We start from the raw sequence: 22,751 nt of genomic DNA on the forward strand, positions 1-22,751 counted from the left end.
TCCAGCTTCCGGCTATTATAAATAAAGCTGCTATGAACATAGTAGCGCATGTGTACCTATTACATGTTGGAACATCTGCATATATGCCCAGGAGAGATATTGCTAGATCTGCTGGTAGTACTATTTCCAATTTCCTGAGGAAGTGCCAAACTGATTTCCAGAGTGGTTGTACCAGCTTGCAATCCCACCAACAATGGAGGAATGTTCCTCTTTCTCTGCATCCTCACCAGCATCTACTGTCACCTGAATTTTTGATCTTAGCCTTTCTGACTGGTGTGAGGTGGAATCTCAGGTTTGTTTTGCTTTGCATTTCCCTGATGATTAAGGATGTTGAATACTTTTTCAGGTGCTTCTCAGCCATTTGGTATTCCTCAGTTGACAATTGATAGCTTTGTACCCCTTTTTTAATAGGGTTATTTGGTTTTCTGGAGTCCAGCTTCTTGAGTTCTTTGTATATATTAGATATTCATTCCCTATTAGATTTAGGTCTGGTAAAGATCCTTTCCCAATCTGTTGGTGTCCTTTTTGTTTTATTGACAGTGTCTTTTGCTTTAAAGAAGCGTTGCAATTTTATGAAGTCCCATTTGTAGATTTGTGATCTTATGGCACAAGCCTTTGCTATTCTTTTCAGGAATTTTTCCCCTGTGCCTATATCTTTAAGGCTTTTCCCAACTTTCTTGAAACATACTTTTGAGTACTTTGTAAATTAGTGATGTGAGGAGAAGATGCTAAATGCTATTCAAAGAAAATGCCCTTGGTTGTGATTAGTTTGAGCTACTACTATAATGACTGAGGGATTGTAATGATTAGCACCGAAAAAAATATACCACAAGGTGGCAGTAACATGCAAAAAGCTTGCTTTGATATGGCAGGCTAGGGGCTGGAGAGATGGTGCTTCTAGAAATCCTGAGTTCGATTCTCAGCAACTACTTGGGGGCTCACTACTATGTGTATGGAATCTGATACTATTTTCTTATATGTCTAAAGACATCTACAAAACTCATATACATTAAATAAATAAATCTTTTTTTTTTTAAAAAAAGAAAGAAAAATGGCTGACTGGCTTGGTTTTGTTCTTCTTTTGTTGTTGTTTCTTATTTTTTTTTCTTCCTTCTTTTTGGCAGATTTTCTTGTAGCCCAGATTTACCTGGAACTTGCTATGTTGCTGAAATGTTTGCATGTAAAAAGAAATCCCTTCCTTATTTAGAGGTGATGGTTTGGACAAAGCTTGTTGACAGGCCATATATGAAGAGTAGAGTCTGGGTTTGAGAGGGACAAAGAGCAGCAACAACAGAGGGTTTGTACAGTCCCAAGGCTTATTTATAATTAAGCACATTTTTTGGTGTTGTTTTATGGAAATGCAAAGCAATCAGACTTTACATTAGCAAAATTTTGCTTACTTGGGGATATATATCTTAAAACTATGGGAGTTGTAAAAACTTGACTGTGTCATTGATAAACTTTAGGTAATAAGCTTCTGTCTGCTGTGGAGAAAGTAGCAACCTAGAATCCAAAATTCATTGGTCACCTTTTGTTCATTTGTATATCTATTAAAATATACTGTAAAAGAAGGATGTTACACATAAAAGGGGGAAGTAACTTGATTTCATTTATTCCATAAAGTTTTCCTTCACAGTCATGCTAGATAAAAATGCCTGCTAGTTAGTTTTGTTTACTATTGTGACATTCAGAGTTAAAATTCAAAACATAAAATTTCAATAGCCTGCATTTCTGCCACATTACATGCTAAGCTATATAATATAAATGATACTTGCTCAACATATTATTTATTTGATTGTCCTCTTTCACATTTAAAGAGACAATAAAATGATATACAAGGAACATTTTATATTTTGGAGAACATGTCTGCATTTTTGGTATTTGTTTGCAAAATTAATAGCTTTTCTGACTGAGCCCTAAAAGGCTTTCAACCTAAGCTACAAGTTGTACAAAAACAACTCAGCTTAGACTTTAGTTTTAGTTTTATCTCAGTCACCAGATTTCATGAGCACTTCTCTGCTGGGAAAGATCCACTAGAGCCTTTTATATTGTCTCCAGTGACTAGAATTTAGCCAAGTTCATCCTGAAGTGTATACACTTCTCTCATTTTAGTGATTGGTAAGAAGTTGGCTGGGGTTCTGTTCCTATCTCTCTGCAAGGAGACTCCAAGCTCCTAACCCAACTGTGTCTAATACATTTTCCCCCTCCCAAAGCTTCATAAAAACAAGAATTCCATTTTAGCCCAGGAAACAGGATACTCAAATGCTTATTAGAAAAGGTTCTGTCCCAAGGAGATTTTTTTTATCCATGCAAAGTCCCTAAAATGAATTTTTAGAATTAGAAATCATCTTTAATTAAACATGGTATAGATAAAGCCATCATGCAGCAATTCATTAACCTGATTTTATCATAGCTTCAAGAATAGGAGAAGGAATAAAAAAATGGACACAATACAACATCTAAATTAACAAAATGTGATATCTGTGTATTGGCTTCGAGGTTGCTAATTTTTCCACAGCAGACTAATGCTCATTACCCATTAGTTTGTCAGTAAGAAAGTCAAATATTTACATATCCTATTGTTTTAGATATATCCTCAAGTAAACAAACATTTTTACATTTAGCGTCTGCGTGCTTTGAAACTCCATCAAATACCACCCAAAGTCTGCTAGCTGTAGATAAGCTTCCGGACTGTACAAACCCTCTGTACTGTTGGTGCTCTTTACAACTCTCAAACCCAGACTCCACACTGGGCGGCTGGGCTGCCATCACTCACATATCCATCCTCTTCAACTGCATCCTTCCAGAGATTTCCTCTTCTGAGTGATGACGATATCCCATTCTCTAAGTAAGTCATATTGTAAGTCCACAAGCAAACTGATATTCTGAATATTCTGCTATATGTGCTATGATGGAAATTTATCACAAGCAGTCCAACCACGTTACAAGTATCTGTGTTTTTATCTCTTCAAATCTCAGGGGCCTCTCCTTTGACCTGATTCAAGTGATGTTCTCCTTTATGACAACTGTGACCCTAGAAAAATGATTGTGACTTGGACACAATTTCATACTTTCAAGTCCACGTGGTGAGAATCAGTGTCTACAGTGAAAAGGAAATCAGAAGGCATTGTTGTATAAGAGTAGCAATCTAATGCTGAAGAGTGAGACATGCTGTGTTATATAGGAGCTGGGATAAAGACTGTTAGAGCCAAAAATGCCAGGGTCATTAAGTTCTCATGATTACTTTCCCATCCCACCATATACTGTTTGGATTGGGTTGCTTCCCCCACACTCAGAGACACTGAGAGGTTTTACTCAGCTATGGTATTTCCCACAACTGTGAATATATTAACAGATATGAGGGGACATTCACCCAAGTGGGCTAGAAGTTTGTAAAGCAAGGTCAGCTTGCAGGAGGGTACAACAGTCATAGCCTCCCAGGTCCTCATGCCAAGGTTAATCAGTATGGACATGAGGCAGCAAAGATCATTGTTTAGCTGGAGTAGGTGAATAACTCAGGCAGGACCCAGCTTCCACTCTACCCAATTTAGCCCATTTATTTACTAAAACTGAGGAAGAACATAGGAGACTATCTCTCTATACATACAGAACTCTCATATCAAAAGACTGGGAAAATCTCATTCACAATTTTACTCCTGGGTCTTGTTTAATTATTAGTCTAACTAAAAGTTTTATTCATTGATTTGTGAAAGAAAGTTCATTTGTCTTCTTGTTCTGTGTTTCTCCAGTGTTAGTTTATCTCACTCTTCTCTACCCTTACTTTTCTTTCTTCTGTTAAATAGAACTTACTCTTTTCTAAATTCAGAGGTGTGTAATGTCATATTGTTTATTTAATATCTTATAGTCCCATCTCCTATATTATCCCATATTCATGCCCAAGCATCCCAATGGGTCTGGGTTATGATATTAAACCCATGAGACTTCTCTGCTCTTGCTCACTCATCTCATCGTCTTCTTGTTTAACACACTCTCTCTCTCTCTCTCTCTCTCTCTCTCTCTCTCTCTCTCTCTCTCTCTCTCCATATGTATATATATATATATTATATATATACACAGTCAGGTTGATGGGTTCTTCTTCTTACTTCTCCTCCTTCCCCTTCCCCAAATTCCTCTTTCTTCTTACATGGGGTGCCCCCATTGGAGGCCAGACTTTGGTACACAATAAATTCCAGACTGGGAAACTGTCCCACCTCCATGCTGGAATTTGTAACTGGCTTGATATTGAGTAGGTCTTGTACAGCAGTCACATCATTTCCAGAGGATACCAGAAGGTACAAGGAAAGAGTCTGATGCAGGTGTAGCAACCCGGGATTTGCACAGTGCTTTTCCCAATCCTCTGGCTCTTGCATTCTTTGTACTCCACCTTCCTTGATATTCCCTGAGTTTGTCCCATCTATTGTTGAATCCTCCCATTCATTTCTTCTAAGCACTTTGAACAGTAATTCATCTCTATATTAATTACTGCCCAGTTAGCACAAGAAGCTTCTCTGCCTTTGGTTAGGAGCAGCACTAACCTATTGATATAAACAAATATATTTAGAAGGCATTTTAATAACATGACTAGTTAGGAAAACATCAATCAGTAGGTTCTTTCCTAGGACCTTTGACTTCCCTAGCCATGGGTTTCGACCATTTTTAAAATAACAGGCATGAATTTTCTAGTGTGGAAGAGACCTCAAGTACAATAGAAGAAGAGTTGGTTAACCCTTATAAGCTGTCTAAGCATTATTGCAGTACTGGACACACCTTGCATGGTAGGTCATTGTTAACTTTAATTTTTTTTCAAATCTTATTTTCAATGATACTCTTTAAATGCTTTATCCTCCCTTCTATCCCACCACCTACCAGAGGTAGTAGAAAAGAAAGGATATGCTTGGTTCTGGGTCTCTTAGGTAGGATATCTGGGTCCCTTTGGGATGTCTAATTCTCTTCCCTCTATGTATATTGTCTGTCCTTGGCACACCAATCCGTCCATGACTGTCAAAACAGACTGTTTTATGTTAAGTCTGTGTTTTTGTTTTGTGGTTTGATTGACTGTTCTTTGGTTCATGTTCAAAAGAAAAAACAGTTGAAACTTTATCTTCTGGTTGTTCAGCCCTAACTGAACTAAAATGAATGATTTAGTTTTAACTCATTTCAGAGAGAGAGAGAGAGAGAGAGAAAGAGAGAGAGAGAGAGAGAGAGAGAGAGAGAGAGAGAGAGAGAGAGAGAGAGAGAGAGAGAGAGAGAGAAAGAGTATGAATTGGCCTTTGGAGCCCTACACCTGTAGCTAGGAGTCTAGCACAGCTAGGGAAGCCCTGCCAGGAGGTTCTCTGAAAAGCTGCTCTTAAAGGGGTCAGCAGCTTCTCAAGTTCTATAGTAAGGGAACTGATGGTTGTTTCTCCTAGAATAATATCTGTGCTTGTGATTATTGGATTCATCAGGTGAGAAGGTGTTCCTCTCTTAAAATTACAGCTAGTGAAAGACTCCGAGAGGAGCCCCTTTCTCAGGCCTCAGGACAATAGAGGACACCCAAGTACTCACGATAGACCAAGCTTGATGCAAACTACATCAGGCTTTATTCAGGAAAAGCCAGAGCTCTTTGGACGACTCATAACCCACACAGGGGTAGAGGAGTTGACCTCGAGGGGAAAGAGGTCCCAGTTTTTATAGGCCCTCAGGGGGGAAAGGAGAAGGGGTAGTAGGGGATTTCCGGATCTAAACAATGTCTATTCTCAAGAAATGGGTATGGGAGGGGTACAAGGAAAGAGTCTGGTGCAGGTGTAGCAACTCAGGATTGGCCCGGCTGTGGTTGCTGGGGAGATTTTCTGACTCTTTCTCAGCAACCAATATCACAAACACCTGGCAATGGGCTTCATCAGTGGGCACACAAATGGGTTCAAGGAACGGTCAAAACATTGGCAGACACACAGGTTCAAGGAATGGCCAGAGCAATGTGCATATCTACTTTTCTAAATCAGTGAAACTAGTTCTGCTAACAGTGACATTTATCTTGCCAATTTCAGGGCTTCTGTGACCTTTTACATTCTGTCAGGATCTTTCACTAGAAAGCTTAAGAATTTTGTTTGGTTTAAATAAGTAAATGTATGCAGTCTCTTCATTTTTGTTTCTGACTGGTCTTAAAAGCATAAATATCTTCTACATGTTTTGTTTATAGATTATTGACTTATAAGTTATTTGGCATGGTTAAAAATGTTTAACATTGGTAACAGAAAGTTGGATTAAAACTGGTAACTCCGGGTTGGAGTAATTCATAACTACAACATGTGGCATGAGTCAACCCATGGAAACAGATCTCTAAAGATGCACCTAAATTGAGTAATATTTTATGTAATTCTTATCCTAGAAACCAGACTTATAAAAGATAGGATTTATGGCAGTGTCTCTTTGAGGTATGAATTTGTGTGCAGGAACAGGCACCCAAACTTTGTAGCATGGAGGTGATTCACTTAGTGTTTTTTGGAGAGACTAAATTGTTGGAGTTTGAGTTTTGCTTTCCAAAGTTCTTGCGTGCTCTGAATGACCCAGGCTCAATAGCTGCAGTTCAGAAGTAGAGAGACACTTAAAAGCTTTGTAATGTGAAAGTAATACTTTTGGTGTTGATTTTTAAAGAGAATGGGTTGTTTACACTGTTAAAATTAGGTTTTGCTTCCCAAAATTCTGGTTGTGCTCTGGTGTTACAAGAGAAACTTAAAATTCAAGCACAGGCTTGGGATTCTAACTCTCACATATTTGTAATTAAGAAAAAATCTGGTAGTTGGAGATTGTTGCAGGGTTTGCAAAAGGTTAATGAGACTATTGAACTTGTAGAGGCATTAAAAACTGGCCTGCCTACTCCATTATAGAATTATTATAGATTTGTAAGATAGTTCTTTATTCCTTTGCATCCTGATGATTGTAAAGGGTTTGCTTTTAGTGAGCTTGCTTGTAATTTTAAAGAACCCATGAAGCGATATCATTAGAAAGTTTTGCCTCAAGGAAAGGCTAATAGCCCTACATTATGTAAAAATTTTTTGTCACTGCTACAATACAGTGTATTTTATTGATTATATGGGTATTTTATTAGCTGGTTCCTCTGATGGAATTTTACTATGAGGCTTTGCACTTACACAAAGAGCTTTAAAATTTTGGAGTATTTGTTGCTCTAGAAAAGATTCAAAGGAGAATTCCTTTTTCAATATTTGGAACATAAGTTATATCCTAAACAAATTTCAGCACAAAAAATTCAAGTAAGAAAAAATAATTTACTTATTCTAAATGATTTTCAAAGGTTGTTAGGAGATATTAATTGACTAAGACCTCACCTTAAGCTTACTACAGGAGAACTTAAACCTCTATTTGATACCCTCAAGGGGAGTGCAAATCCTAATTCCCCTTGACAATTAACAGATGAGGGATGAATAGCTTTGCAGAAAGTAGAGGAAGCTATTAGCCAACAACAGATACATTATATAGACTATGATCAGTTGTTGGCTGCTTGCATTATTGCTACAACTCATGAGTCCACAGCAGTCCTTTGGCAAAAGGGACCGTTAATGTGGATTCATCTTTCTTTGTCTCCAAAGAAAGTTTTAATGCCTTCTTATGAGGCTGTTGCTGTGTTAATACAGAATTGTAAGATAGAGTCACAAAAATATTTTGGGAAAGAACTTGATGAAATATTTCTCCCTTATTCCAAACAGCAATTAGATTGGTTATTGCAAAATACTGATATCTGGCCTATTGCATGTCCAAATATTTTTAGGCAAAATTGATAATAATTATCCAAAAGACAAATTGTTACAATTTGCCTCTATGCATGCTTTTGTATACCCTGTAAACTTACCCATGCAGCCTATAGAGAATGTACTTACTATATTTACAGATGGCTCATCCAATGGGAAGGCATTATACAAGATTGGATCACATGTTCATTCTCTTGAGTTTCTCCCTGCTTCAGCACAAATAATTGTACTACATGCTGTAGCTGCTGTTTTTGAAATCCTGAAAAATCAAGCTTTTAATTTGTGTACCATCAGCCAATATATAACTCATGGTTTAAAACTACTTGAAACTGTTCCCTATTACATACTGCTAATTCTCAAATTTTGCAATTATTTATGCAAATACAACTCAATTTAAGAGAACGTAAAGTTCCTTATTTTGTAGGCCATTTAAGAGCTCATACTCAATTGCCAGGACCCCTTAGTGAGGGTAGTGCCACAGAAGATTTGTATACCAGGAAGGTTGTAAGTCTTACACAGGAACAATTGGCCAAACAATCTCATTCTTTCCATCATCAAAATAATAATAGCTTGGGACAACAAATTGGTATTTCTAGAGAATGTACATGTCAGATTATAAAGACTTGCACTGAATGTCCTCAATTTTTACCTGTGCCACATAATGGTGTTAATACTTGAGGATTTATACCTAATCAATTATGGCAAATGGATGTTACTCATATTTCTGATTTTGGAAATTTAAAATATGTACATGTGAATATTGACACCTTTTCAGGCTTTCTAGTTGCAACTGCTTTAACATGAGCAGCAACTAAAACCATAATTAATCATTGTCTACATTATTTTTCTATACTGGATGCTCCCTGTCAGATTAAAACAGATAATGGAACTGGGTATTGCAGTCGAGCATTTGAAACTTTCTGTCAACAATTTAACATTACCCATACTACTGGAATTCCTTATAATCCTCAAGGACAAGACATTGTGGAATGGGCCTATGCAACTTTAAAACAATATCTTCATAAAATTAAAAATGGGGAATTATACCCCCCTGTATACCACAAAACTTTTTAAATCATGCTCTTTTATTTTAATTTTTTTTAAAAAAATTTAGATATGCATGGACATTCAACAGCTGAGCATTTTTGTCATCCTAACACTTCAACTACGTATACTTCAGTGAAGTGGAAGGATCCCATGACAGGCCAATGGCATGGACAGGACCCTGTACTCGTATGGGGACAAGGTCACATTTGGGTTTTTTCACAGGAAGAAAATGTGGCTCAGTGGTTGCCAGAGAGGCTGGTGCAACAAATGGAACAACCCCATGCTCCTGCTGATTCCCCTACTTATGATGATGATTCCTGCACATGGTGAAACCCACTGGGCCTATGTTCCTGACCTACTACTGATACATCCAGCAGTATGGACCAGACTGGAGGTTCTTGTCACCAGTAATAATACTCAACTTCTTGGACCCCCTTGGACAAGGGATTCAATTTATAATAAGGCTGTGACTTTCAATGCATTTGGGTAATGGGATTCTTATTTGCTTTGTGAAGAATAGTACAAATGATGGGTGTATTTCAGTGTTTCCTCAAATGTGGATGAAAAAGGCTTCACAAACTGTAACTCAGATCATAAACATAGGCATGCCAAAACATTATAAGGGATTTGCCCCTGACCCTTATGAGCTACAACCTTGTGGATCTGTACCCACAGAGGATGTGGAACAGGCATTGAACAAAGTTATTAGTTGGGAAGAATGTTTTAATCAACCCCCAATGTGGTTTAATGTTTCCAATATAATTCAATTATTGATTGGGCAGGGAATCAGTCAGACATTGACCAAAAAGAGATGTTCATAGGCTTTTGGCAATTAGAAACAGGCCATTTCCAAAGGCATATATGGAAGTTAACTGTATCTCTCTATAAAGTTATTCTAGTTACAGATAAAATTGAGACAGGATCTGGATTTCAAACAAGTGTTAGTGCTCGAAATCTTTTCTTAATTGGTCATGACAAAATTACTTCTGTTTTTTTTTTTTTTTTTACAATATTTAATGTGAGTTGTATTGATTGTATACATTCTAATTGTGTTAGTGTGCTGAAAATTGGCATGTCTAGTATGGTGGTCTATTAAGCAGCTTTTGTTTTATTGCCTGTGAATATTTCAGGGCCTTGTTATTCCGGAAAAAAAAAAAAAACTTGGAGGTACTGGAAGAAGTGAGTCAGGTTTTAAGCAGAAGCAAAAGGGCAGTAGGCTTGATTATTGCTGGTATAGTGGCTTTAATTGCATTGATAGCTAGCTTTGACACAAGAAGTTAAGACAGCTACTTTTGTTAACTATTTAGCAAAATATGTTACTAATGCTCTGAGTAACCAGGAAGATTTAGATAGGCATTTGGAACAATGGATTGATGTTCTTTATATATAATACAATTCAAATTATCGGAGAGTAGGTTCAGAGCCTGAAAGTGAGGAGCCATCTCGAGTGCCATGCCAAATACCAGTGGCTTTGTGTTACTTCTAAGGTTTACAACAACAGTCACTATAATTTGGAAAGGGTTCAAAGACACTTGCAGGGTATTTGGCATGATTCCAATACCTCTCTAGATGTCTTAGACTTGCACACAGAGATTATGAATTTAAAGAATGCTGCTCCACTAAGATTCGATGCTGCTGATGTTGATAGGATTATTCATGGCCTGAAGTCAGTATTTCCATCCTGGTCAAGCTTCAAGAATGGTATTTAAGGCTTGATCATGCAAGCCCTTCTAGTCCTGGGAATACTCTTATTCCAGCCCATCGTGTTAAAGCTTCCCTTTAACAGCATCAACATGTTAGCGGCCCAAGTACATGGCTTGAAACTAAGAATGAACCCCCAAAGAGAGTTATTAATTTAACAGGCTGGTAAGCCAAGGACGGGTAAGATTCTACACAAGGGCCTTGCTGACCTAAGACAAAGGCATGTGCCAAAAGGCCATGTTTGTTCCTAACACTAACAGGTCATGTTTGTTTATAACAAACATTAAAAGGCCATTTTTGTTCATATAACAAAAACAAGCTGCACATGTCTTGAGGACATGTAAGGAGGGCATTCTTGTCAGAACAACCTAAGACAGGATCAGTCTTGTTTATTAAATTAAGTGGGGAGATGTGGAAAACCTTCTGGAGTACTGCTTAGCAAGAGTCTGACATTGACCAAAGACAAGGAAATGGGCTTCAGGCAGGAATCTGACATTACGGCATAATAAGGAAGAAAGTTTCAGCAAGAATCTAAATTTAGGCTGTAATAGGAAAGTAGGGTAAGGCTTGGTTAGTTCCTTATTGGTGGATATATCACACATCACTGACTCCACAGACAAATAATTAATTACTTATCTAATGGAGTGGCAATTTTTTGAACATGGATTTTTATGGAAATTCAATTTAACTAGCTTTAATAATCTAAATTCTATGTTTTATTACAAATTAAATTGTAAGGGGCTGTAGAGATTGCTCAGTGGTTAAGAGCACTGATTGCTCTTCCAGAGGTCCTGAGTTCAATTCCCAGCAACCACATGGTGACTCACAGCTATCTGTAATGAAATCTGATGCCTTCTTCTGTTGTGTCTGAGGACAGCTACAAGGTACTCATATACATAAAATAAATAAGTATTTTTTTAAAAAATTATAATATAATAGGTGGAAAAATTTCTACATGCTTGTCAACTAGCCACTGCTAACTACTAAGATGTCTTAGAGTTCTCTAGAGCAGTGAAGCTCAACCTTCTTTTTTTATACATATATTTTTACATTTCCAATGCTATCCCAAAAGTTACCCATACCCTCCCCTCCAATCCCTTACCCAACCACTCCCACTTTTTGGCACTGGCGTTCCCCTGTACTGCGGTATATAAAGTTTGCAAGTCCAATGGGATAATGTTTCCAGTGATGGGCAACTAGGCCATCTTTTGATACATATGCAGCTAGAGTCAATAGCTCCGGGGTACTGGTTAGTTGATAATGTTGTTCCACCTATATGGTTGTAGATCCATTTAGCTACTTGGATAATTTCTCTAGCTCCTCCATTGGGGGCCCTGTGATCCATCCAATAGCTGACTATGAGAATCCACTTCTGTGTTTGCTAGGCCCCGTCGTAGTCTCACAAGAGACAGCTATATCTGGGTCCTTTCAGCAAAATCTTGCTAGTGTATGCAATGGTGTCAGCGTTTGGAGGCTGATTATGGGATGGATCCCTGGATATGGCAGTCTCTACATGGTCCATCCTTTTGTCTCAGTTCCAAACTTTGTCTCTGTAACTCCTTCCATGGGTGTTTTGTTCCCAATTCTAAGAACTGGCAAAGTGTCCAAATTTTGGTCTTCATTCTTCTTGAGTTTCATGTGTTTTGCAAATTATAACTTATATCTTGGATATTCTAAGTTTCTGGGCTAATATCCACTTATTCAGTGAGTACATATCATTGGAGTTCTTTTGTGATTGGATTACCTCACTCAGGATAATGCCCTCCAAGTCCAATAATTTGCCTAGGAAATTCATAAATTCATTTTTTAATAGCTGGGTAGTACTCCATTGTGTAAATGTACCACATTTTTTGTATCCATTCCTCTGTTGAGGGGCATCTGGGTTTTTTCCAGCTTCTGGCTATTATAAATAAGGCTGCTATGAACATACTGGAGCATGTTTCTTTCTTACTAGTTGGAACATCTTCTGGATATATGCCCAGGAGAGGTATTGTGGATATGCCTGTAGTACCATGTCCAATTTTCTGAGGAACCATCAGACTGATTTCCAGAGTGGTTGTACAAGCTTGGAATCACACCAACAATGGAGGAGTGTTCCTCTTTCTCCACATCCTCCCCAGCATCTGCTGTCACCTCAATTTTTGATCTTAGCCATTCTGACTGGTGTGAGGTGGAATCTTAGAGTTGTTTGAATTTGCATTTCCCTGATGATTATGGATGCTGAACATTTTTTCAGGTGTTTCTCAGCCATTCAGTATTCCTCAGGAGAGAATTCTTTGTTTAGCTCTGAGCCCCATTTTTTAATGGGGTTATTTTATTTTCTGGAGTCCACCTTCTTGAGTTTTTTATATATATTGGATATTAGTCTCCTATCTGATTTAGGATAGGTAAAGATTCTTTCCCAATCTGTTGGTGGCCATTTTGTCTTATTGATGGTGTCTTTTGCATTACAGAAGCTTTGCAGTTTCATGAGGTCCCATTTGTCAGTTCTCGATCTTACATCACAAGCCATTGCTGTTCTATTCAGGAATTTTTCCCCTGTGCCAATAACCTCGAGGCTTTTCCCCACTTTCTCCTCTATAAGTTTCAGTGCTCTGGTTTTATGTGGAGCTCCTAGATCCACTTAGATTTGACCTTAGTACAAGGAGGTAGGAATGGATCAATTCCCATTCTTCTACATGTTAACTGCCAGTTGTGCCAGCACCATTTGTTGAAAACGATGTCTTTTTTCCACTGGATGGTTTTAGCTCCCTTGTCAAAGATCAAGTGACCATAGGTGTGTGGGTTCATTTCTGGGTCTTCGATTCTATTCCATTGTTCTACTTCTCTGTTGCTATACCACCAGGCAGTTTTTAATCACAATTTTACAGCTTTAGGTCAGGCATGGTGATTCCACCAGAGGTTCTTTTATCCTTGAGAAGAGTTTTTGCTCTCATAGGTTTTTTGTTATTCCAGATGAATTTGCAGATTGTTTTTTCTAATTCGTTGAAATTAGAGTTGGAATTTTGATGGATATTGCATTTAATCGGTAGATTGCTTTTGGCAAGATAGCCATTATTACAATGTTGATCATGCCAATTCATGAGCATGGGAGATCTTTCCATCTTTTGAGATCTTCTTTAATTTCTTTCTTCAGAGACTTGAAGTTAGTATCATACAGATCTATCACTTCCTTAGTTAGAGTCACTCCAAGGTATTTTATATTATTTGTGACTATTGATAAGGGTGTTGTTTCCCTAATTTCTTTCTCAGCCTCTTTATTCTTTGTGTAGAGAAGGGTTATTGACTTGTTTGAGTTAATTTTATATCCAGCTACTTCAAAGAAGCTGTTTATCAGGTTTACGAGTCTTCTGGTGAAATTTTTAGGGTCACTTATATATACTATCATATCATCTGCAAAAAATGATATTTTGACTTCTTCCTTTACAATTTGTATCCCCTTGATCTCCTTTTGTTGTCGAATTGCTCTGGCTTGGACTTCAAGTACAATGTTGAATAGGTAGGGAGAAAGTGGACAGCCTTGTCTAGTCCCTGATTTTAGTGGGATTGCTTCAAGATTCTCTGTATTTAGTTTGATGTTGGCTACTGGTTTACTGTATATTGCTTTTACAATGCTTAAGTAAGGGCCTTGAATTCCTGATTTTTCCAAGTTTTTTCTTCTCACCATTTACTTTGATGCTGGCTACTGGTTTGCTGTAGAATTCTTTTATCATGTTTAGGTATGGGCCTTGAATTCCTGATCTTTACAAGACTTTTATCATGAATGGATGTTGGATCTTGTCGAATGCTTTTTCTGCATCTAACGAGATGATCATATGGTTTTTGTCTTTGAGTTTGTTTATATAGTGGATTACGTTGATGGATTTCCATATATTAAGCCATACCTGCATCCCTGGAATAAAACCTACTTGGTCAGGATGGATGATTGTTTTAATGTGTTCTTGGATTCGGTTAGTGAGAATTTTATTGAGGATTTTTGCATCGATATTCATAAGGGAATTTGGTCTGAAGTTCTCTATCTTTGTTGGATCTTTCTGTGGTTTAGGTATCTGAGTAATTGTGGATTCATAGGATGAGTTGGGTAGACTACCTTCTACTTCTATTTTGTGGAATAGTTTGTGCAGAACTGGAATTAGATCTTCTTTGAAAGTCTGATAGAACTCTGCACTAAACCCATCTGGTCCTGGGCTTTTTTTTTGGTTGGGAGACTATTAAAGACTGCTTCTATTTCTTTAGGTGATATGGGACTGTTTAGATCGTTAACTTGATCCTGGTTTAACTTTGGTACCTGGTATCTGTCTAGAAATTTGTCCATTTTGTCCAGGTTTTCCAGTTTTGTTGAGTATATCCTTATGTAGAAGGATATGATGGTGTTTTGGATCTTCAGGATCTGTTGTTATGTCTCCCTTTCATTTCTGATTTTGTTCATTAGGATGCTTTCCCTGTACCCTCTAGTGAGTCGGGCTAAGGTTTTATCTATCTTGTTGATTTTCTCAAAGAACCATCTCCTTGTTTGGTTGATTCTTTGAATAGTTCTTCTTGAATCCACTTGGTTGATTTGGCCCCTGAGTTTGATTATTTCCTGGTGTCTACTCCTCTTGGGTGAATTTGCTTCCTTTTTTCTAGAGCTTTTAGGTGTGTTGTCAAGCTGCTAGTGTGTGCTCGCTCTAGTTTCTTTTTGGAGGCACTCAGAGCTATGAGTTTCCCTCTTAGAAATGCTTTGATAGTGTCCCATAAGTTTGGCTATGTTGTGGCTTCATTTTCATTAAACACTAAAAAGTCTTTAATTTCTTTCTTTATTCCTTCATTGACCAAGGTATCATGAGGAAGAGTGTTGTTCATTTTCCACCTGGTTGTTGGCTTTCCATTATTTATCTCATTATTGAAGATCAGCCTTAGTCCACGGTGGCCTAATACGATGCATGAGACAATTTCAATATTTTTGTACCTGTGAGTCCTGTTTTTTTGACCAATTATATGCTCAATTTTAGAGAAGGTACCATGAGGTACTGAGAAGAAGGTATATCCTTTTGTTTTAGGATAAAATGTTCTGTAGATATCTGTCAGATCCATTTGTTTTATCACTTCTCTTAGTTTCACTGTTTCCCTGTTTAGTTTCTGTTTCCATGATCTGTCCATTGATAAAAGTGCTGTGTTGAAGTCTCCCACTATTATTGTGTGAGGTGCAATATGTTCTTTGATCTTTACTAACGATTTTTTAAAAAATGTGACTGCCCATATATTTGGAGCATAGATATTCAGAATTGAGAGTTACTCTTGGAGGATTTTAACTTTGATGAGTATGTAGTGTCCCTCCTTGTCTTTTTTGATAACTTTGGTTCAGAAGTCGATTTTATTCTATATTAGAATGGATACTCCAGCTTGTTTCTTCAGACCATTTGCTTGGAAAATTGTTTTCCAGCCTTTACTCTGAGGTAGTGTCTGACTTTTTCTCTGAGATGGGTTTCCTGTAAGCAGCAGAATGTTGGGTCCTGTTTGTGTAGCAATTCTGTTAGTCTATGACTTTTTATTAGGGAATTGAGTCCATTGATATTAAGAGATATTAAGGAAAAGTAATTGTTGCTTCCTATTATTTTTGTTGTTAGAGTTGGCATTCTGTTCTTGTGGCTGTCTTTTTTTTGGTTTGTTGAGGGATTACTTTCTTGCTTTTTCTAGGTTTTCATCCTTGTATTGGTTATTTTTCTGTTATTATTATTTGAAGGGCGGGATTCATGGAACGATAATGTGTGAATTTGGTTTTGTAGTGGAATACTTTGGTTTCTCCATCTAAGGCAATTGAGAGTTTGGCTGGGTATAATAGCCTGGGCTGGCATTTTTATTCTCTTAGGGTCTGTATAACATCTGTCCAGGATCTTCTGGCTTTCATAGTCTCTGGTGAAAAGTCTGGTGTAATTCTGATAGGCCTGCCTTGATATGTTACTTGACCCTTTTCCCTTACTGCTTTTAATATTCTATCTTTATTTAGTGCATTTGTTGTTCTGATTATTATGTGTTGGGTGGAATTTATTTTCTGGTCCAGTCTATTTGGAGTTCTGTAGGCTTCTTGTATGTTCATGGGCATCTCTTTCTTTAGGTTTGGTAAGCTTTCTTCTATCATTTTGTTGAAGATATTTGCTGGCCTGTCCTGGATTTCCCTGATGTTTTGAGTTAGCATCCTTTTGCATTTTGTATTTTCTTTGATTGTTGTGCCAATGTTCTTTATGGAATCTTCTGCACCTGATATTCTCTCTCCCAGCTCTTGTATTCTGTTGCTGATGCTTGCATCTATGGTTCCAGATTTCTTTCCTAGCTTTTCTATCTCCAGCGTTGCCTCACTTTGGGTTTTCTTCATTGTGTATACTTCCCTTTTTAGGTCTTGGATGTTTTTATTCAATTCCATCACCTGTTTGTTCATGTTTTCCTGAAATTCTTTAAGGGATTTTTGTGCTTCCTCTTTAAGGTCTTCTACCTGTTTAGCAGTGTTCTCCTATATTTATTTAAGTGAGTTATTAAAGTCTTCTTGATGTCCTCTACCATCATCATCAGAGATGCTTTTAAATCAGGGACTATATTTTCGTGTGTTTTGGGGTGACCAGGACTGTGTGGGGTGGGAGTGCTGTGTTCTGATGATGGTGAGTGGTCTTGGTTTCTGTTAGGAAGATTCTTACATTTGCCTTTCACCACCTGTTAATCTCTGGAGTTAGTTGTTGTAGTTGTCTCCCTGTTAGAGCTTGTTCCTCAGGTGATTATGTTAACTTCTATCAGCAGACCTGGGAGACTAGCTCTCTCCTGAGTTTCAGTGTTCAGAGTACTCTCTGCAGGCAAGCTCTCCTCTTGCAGGGAAGGTGCCCAGATATCTGGTGTTTGAACCTGCCTCCTGGCAGAAGTTGTGATCCACTCACAGAGGTCTTAAGATCCCGTGAAGGATCCTGTGGGTACCTTGCGAGTTTCCACAGACTCTGCGCCCAAAGTACCCCAGTGCTGGGGTGGACTGGAAGGGTCTTGTGCCCCTGATCAGGCTGGGTTTTCTGCTTTCCTAATTATCAGTCTCAGGTCCTGCGCGATTGGATTCGAGCAGAAGCTGTGTTCCACTCACCAGAGGTTTTAAGATCTCGTGGATGGTCCTGTGGGTACCTTGCGGGAGTCCCTGACTCTGCACCCAAGCTCCCCTGGTGCTGGCGTGGACCAGAAGGGACTTGTGCCCCTGATCAGCCCGGGTTTTCTGCTTCCCTAATTAATGTAGTCTCATGTTCTACACAATTAGATTGGAGGAGCAGCTGTGTTCCACTCACCAGAGGTCTTAAGATCCCGTGGAGGGTCCTGTGGGTATCTTGCGAGTGTCCACAGACTCCACACCCAAGCTACTCCAGTGCTGGCGGGGACTGGAAGGGCGATGCTCAACCTTCTTAATGCTTCAACTCTTTAATGCAGTTCTTCAAGTTGTGGTGACTCCTAACCATAAAATTATTTTCATTGCTACTTCACAGCTACAACTTTGCTACTGTTATGATTTGTAAGGTAAATATTTTTGGAGATATGGGTTTGCAAGAGAGGTCATAACCCACAGGTTGGGAACCACTGCTCCAGAGGAACAGATCTGATTTATATATATATAAATGTATGTGTGTGTCTATATATATGTATATATATACATATATATATACATATAACTTTAAAATAAATATACAGAAATATATTTGTTACATAATAAATATAATGTTATATACTATATGTTATATATTATCTATATATAATGTTATGAAGGTGGTATATTAGATTGGCTTACACAATATAGGCTAGGTAGTCCTACAATGTCTCTCCACATATGGGAGAATCTAAGTGCCTGATAGCTGATCCACAGGGCTAGACACCTCAGCATTCCCAATCTGATGTTGACAACCTAGACGATTTCTGGTGATTTCTGGTCTTTAGTCTGAAGAAACTGAGTTCTGATGGCAGCAAAAAATTGTAGCAGTGGCAGCATGAGCAACAGAGTAGATGCCCTCATAAACAGGAAGGCAAGGTAAGCAGACAAAGGCAACACTAGTTTTCTCTTGGGCCTATTTACACCAGTACTGTAGCCAGAGTTATTTCCCACTCAGTCTGTCTTAGGATTTCTATTGTTGTGAAGATGCACCATGACCAAGACAACTCTTATAAACGCAAACATTTAATTGGGGCTGGCTTGCAGTTTCAGCAGTTCAGTTCATTATTATCATTGTGGGAAGCATGGTAGTATACAGGCAGACATGCTATCTAAAAGGAGCTAAGAGTTCTTCAACTTGATCCCAACCCAGCCCAGAAGGACACTCTTCTGTAGAGAGCCAGGAGAAGGCTCTCATTTCTCTTTGAGCAGAACCTGAGCATAGGAGCCTCAACACCCCTCCCCATAGTGAGACACTTTCTCCAATAAGACCACACCTACTTCACAAGGGCACACCTCCTAATAGTGTCACTCTTTGGGCCAAGAATATTCAAACCAACACATCTACTAAAGAGTAGTCTTTGTAATTTCTAACATCTTGTTATCATCTGTGTCAATAACCTGGTGCAGAATGAAGCTCTTAGGAGCTTATAGGCCTGTTAGTTTCCTAACATAGATGTTGGTGAGCTCCAGCGTCTCTTTCCTTGGCTTGATACTGGTTAGTGTTCATGATTAACATTTAGTCTTCCAGGAAAGACTAATTCTTTTTCTATGGCCTGGAACTATTGGGGAGAGAGAGGGTTGTTTTCAATCAGACTTTCAAAAACCTGGTTCTTTTGAATACATGATGAGGGGAGCTTATTATCATTTATTCAGGCCTTTAGAAATCAAGGAATGAAATTGAGTAGTCCAGTTTTAAGCAAAAATCCTATATGTAATTTTTCAGGATCTATCATAGGCAATTGTAGATTGTTAGTTTGGAAGCTTTCATTAGTAAAGTTGCCCCTTCCAAGATACGTTTTTACCTAGCCAGTACATTACGGCCTCAGGAGAAGCTAAACTGAGAAACTCAGACTCCTTTTATGTTGAAAATACTCCTATGAATATGTGCACTGTACTTGGAGGCCTACTTAATGGTGGTGTCTGCTGGGTGGAGCTCAGCCAAGACTTTTACATTCCTCTGCTTTTGATCACCTTCTCAAAGGTTACCCTGCTGCAGACCCTCTGGGTGCCTTTGTCTGCGTGGAACGGGTCTCTAGTCACGGGTGGGCAAAGCGTCAGATGAATGACAGAAAGATGCACACAGGAGAGATTGTGTAGAATCTGAATGTAATTTGTCAAATCGAGCATCAAACTTTTTATACAGAAGACAATAAGGAAGTTGGGTGACATACCCGCAACGTAGAAAGAGGTTACTGGATTCTTACATAAAACAGAGGAATGCAAACACAGAAGGTCTAACAGGAACCACCTGGGATAGAATTCATTGTTAACAACTGGGATCAACAAGGGCTCCACCTATGATTCACCTAATCTTAGAAGCCACGGTCAAGGGCTTCGTGTCCTTGCCATAGTTCCTATTTTAGTCTATTGTATAGTCCACCTTCCCCTTAGGCCATTGTAAATACATGTGTATGGGTGTAACTCAGCTATAGATCTAAGTATCTATTCTGGTTTCTCCTCCGGTCTGAAACTGCCTTCTTCCTTGGTGATGGTAAATTCCTGTGTAGGGGAGTGACTTAGCTTTTATTCAAAGTGATAGTGTAGTACCAGAGTCTATTCTGAATGTCACTGAATAGCAACATTCTTACTGAATTTCAAGCCCATGGTCTTGCTCAAGGATGTTCTAGGACTGTTGGAACACTGGCAAAGGCTTTAGCTATGTCAGAATTAAATCTTAAAAGGCACTTATAATAGGATAATACTAAAAGAGAGCACGTGGACCCATACACTAGACTAACACGGGAATGGAAAATTAATGTATGCGTTAGAGAGAACGCCAGACTCCAGGAGTGAGTTTCTGTGAAACTCTTCTGCCTCGTGAGTAGCTTCCAAGCCTCAGCCTTTCAAGCTGACTAGACCCGAGTCAGTGGCATTACTCTACTCTGCAACTTTACCTTTTGTGTAATGTTTAGCTAAAGCTTGAATAAAACTCAAACACTCTTTGGATCAATGCTTGTCTACTCCAAGTCTTTCCCTTTCAACTTGCCTGTAGCTACATGAGTCCAAAGATAATAGGAACCTTCTTTTCATGGATCCTTTAGTCCAGGGATTATTCCCCATTTATATGATCATATGTATGTTTCATACTTGTTTCACTCCTTGTCAAAAACATGGAATAATGAGAAAATTAATACCTTCTTTTATGAGTCTTGATTATATTATCAAAGAAAGTGAATAATCAGCATAAGATTCTGAGGGTCACTGTAAAATATATCACATGCATTATGGCTTGAACTCTCAGAAATTTGGGCTGAGTATATAGCTCAATGTTTGGAGCACTTTCCAAGCATGTGTGAGCTGCCCCAAGCTGCTTAGTTTCTATCAATTGTTTCATTCACCTCCCATGCTCAGAATAGATACCTCTTAACTGCCTTTTAGAGAACTGGAGCACTGATCTAGATGACTTCCTCAAACTGTGTGGTATTGTCAGGTGTGGCAGTTGTACTCTCTGTTGAGACTACTTAGGGAATGCCTAAAGTGTAACAGTACTTGCATTTATATAGGAGTTGGTTATAAAAAGAAAATAAGACCTTTATCGATGCCTGGACACAGATATGAGAGACAGGAAGGGCAAGATAATAGTTAGAAAGAGGTGAAATTAGAGCCCTTTAAGCAAAAGAAATGAGAAAAACAAAAATGTATCTCCAATTTTTTTGTAAATATTTGGGTTTTACCCAAGCATTAGCTAAACATTATACAAAAGTTAAAAGTTCCAGAATAGTGTAACTGACCTTCTGGGTGTCAATAACCATACTTAGCCTATACAAATGTAGATAGAGGGATTAAAAGAGATAATTCTTGGCCTTTGCCCTCCATGGTCAGGTAGATTGCAAGAGACATCTCTCAACAGTTGTGGCAAGCTCTCTTGTTTCAGGAACCATGGAGACCATACAAAGTGGACTCTAACCAGCATGCATTCTTCAGAGTCAACACAGAAAGACCTGCCTTTAATGCTTTTAAATAAAGCCACAGTTGAGCAAAGTGTTGAATTAATCATCAAACAAATGGAAAACTTAATAAAATAAAGCGAAAGAGCCAGGGATTCCTCCCAGTCTGAGTGATACCTGAGAACTGGAGCCTCAACTGATCTTAATTTAAAACAATGGGTTAATTTTGGCCATCTGCATGGTCTTAAACACCGAATAGAAAAGTGTAGCTAGATCTTGGTTCTGGGACTCCACCGAACTTAGGAACTTAGTTTGCACGGGTGAGAGTGTGCACCACAGAAGCTGACAGCTTCTGGGACAGGCGGAGCCACAGAGCCGCTGAGGCAGCACCCTTTTCAGGCCGCAGAGCGCCGGCCATCTTCCCGAACAGAGGACAGGTATCTGCCCAGCCCGGGTGCCCTCTGCCTCAGGAGCAGCAGGCACCATCTTGGTTCCGTGAGTCCGCCGAACTTAGGAACTTAGTCTCTACAGGTGAGAGTGTGTGCCACAGAAGCAGACAGCTTCTGGGACCTGCCAAAGCAACACAGCTTCTGGGAAATATCCCGTTTTAGGCCTTCTTCTTCAGCCAGGAGGAGGTTCAAACGCAAGATATCTGTGCACCTTCCCTGTAAGAGGAGAGCTTGCCAGCAGAGCACTGAAACTCAGAGGAGAGAGCCTGTCTCCCAGGCCTGCTGATAGAGGGTAACAGAATCACCACAAGAACAATCTCTAAACAGAGTCAACTATAACAACTAACTCCAGAGATTACCAGATGGTGAAAGGTAAACATAGGAATCTTACTAACAGGAACCAAGACTACTCACCATCATCATTACCCAGCACTCCCACTTCGCCCAGTCCAGGGCACCCCAACACACCCGAAAAGCTAGACCCGGATTTAAAAGCATATCTCATGATGATGGTAGAGGACATCAAGAAGGACTTTAATAACTCACTTAAAGAAATACAAAACACTGCTAAAGAGTTACAAGTTCTTAAAGAAAAACGGGAAAGCACAATCAAAGAGGTAGAAGTCCTTACAGTAAAACAGGAAAACACATCCAAATAGGTGATGGAAATGAACAAAACAATACTAGACCTAAAAAGGGAAGTAGACACAATAAAGAAAACTCAAAGTGAGGCAAAGCTGGAGATAGAAACCCTAGGAAAGAAATCTGGAACCAT

The sequence above is a fragment of the Mus musculus genome, chromosome X, assembly GCF_000001635.26.
Source record: "Mus musculus strain C57BL/6J chromosome X, GRCm38.p6 C57BL/6J".
Classification (NCBI taxonomy): domain Eukaryota; kingdom Metazoa; phylum Chordata; class Mammalia; order Rodentia; family Muridae; genus Mus; species Mus musculus.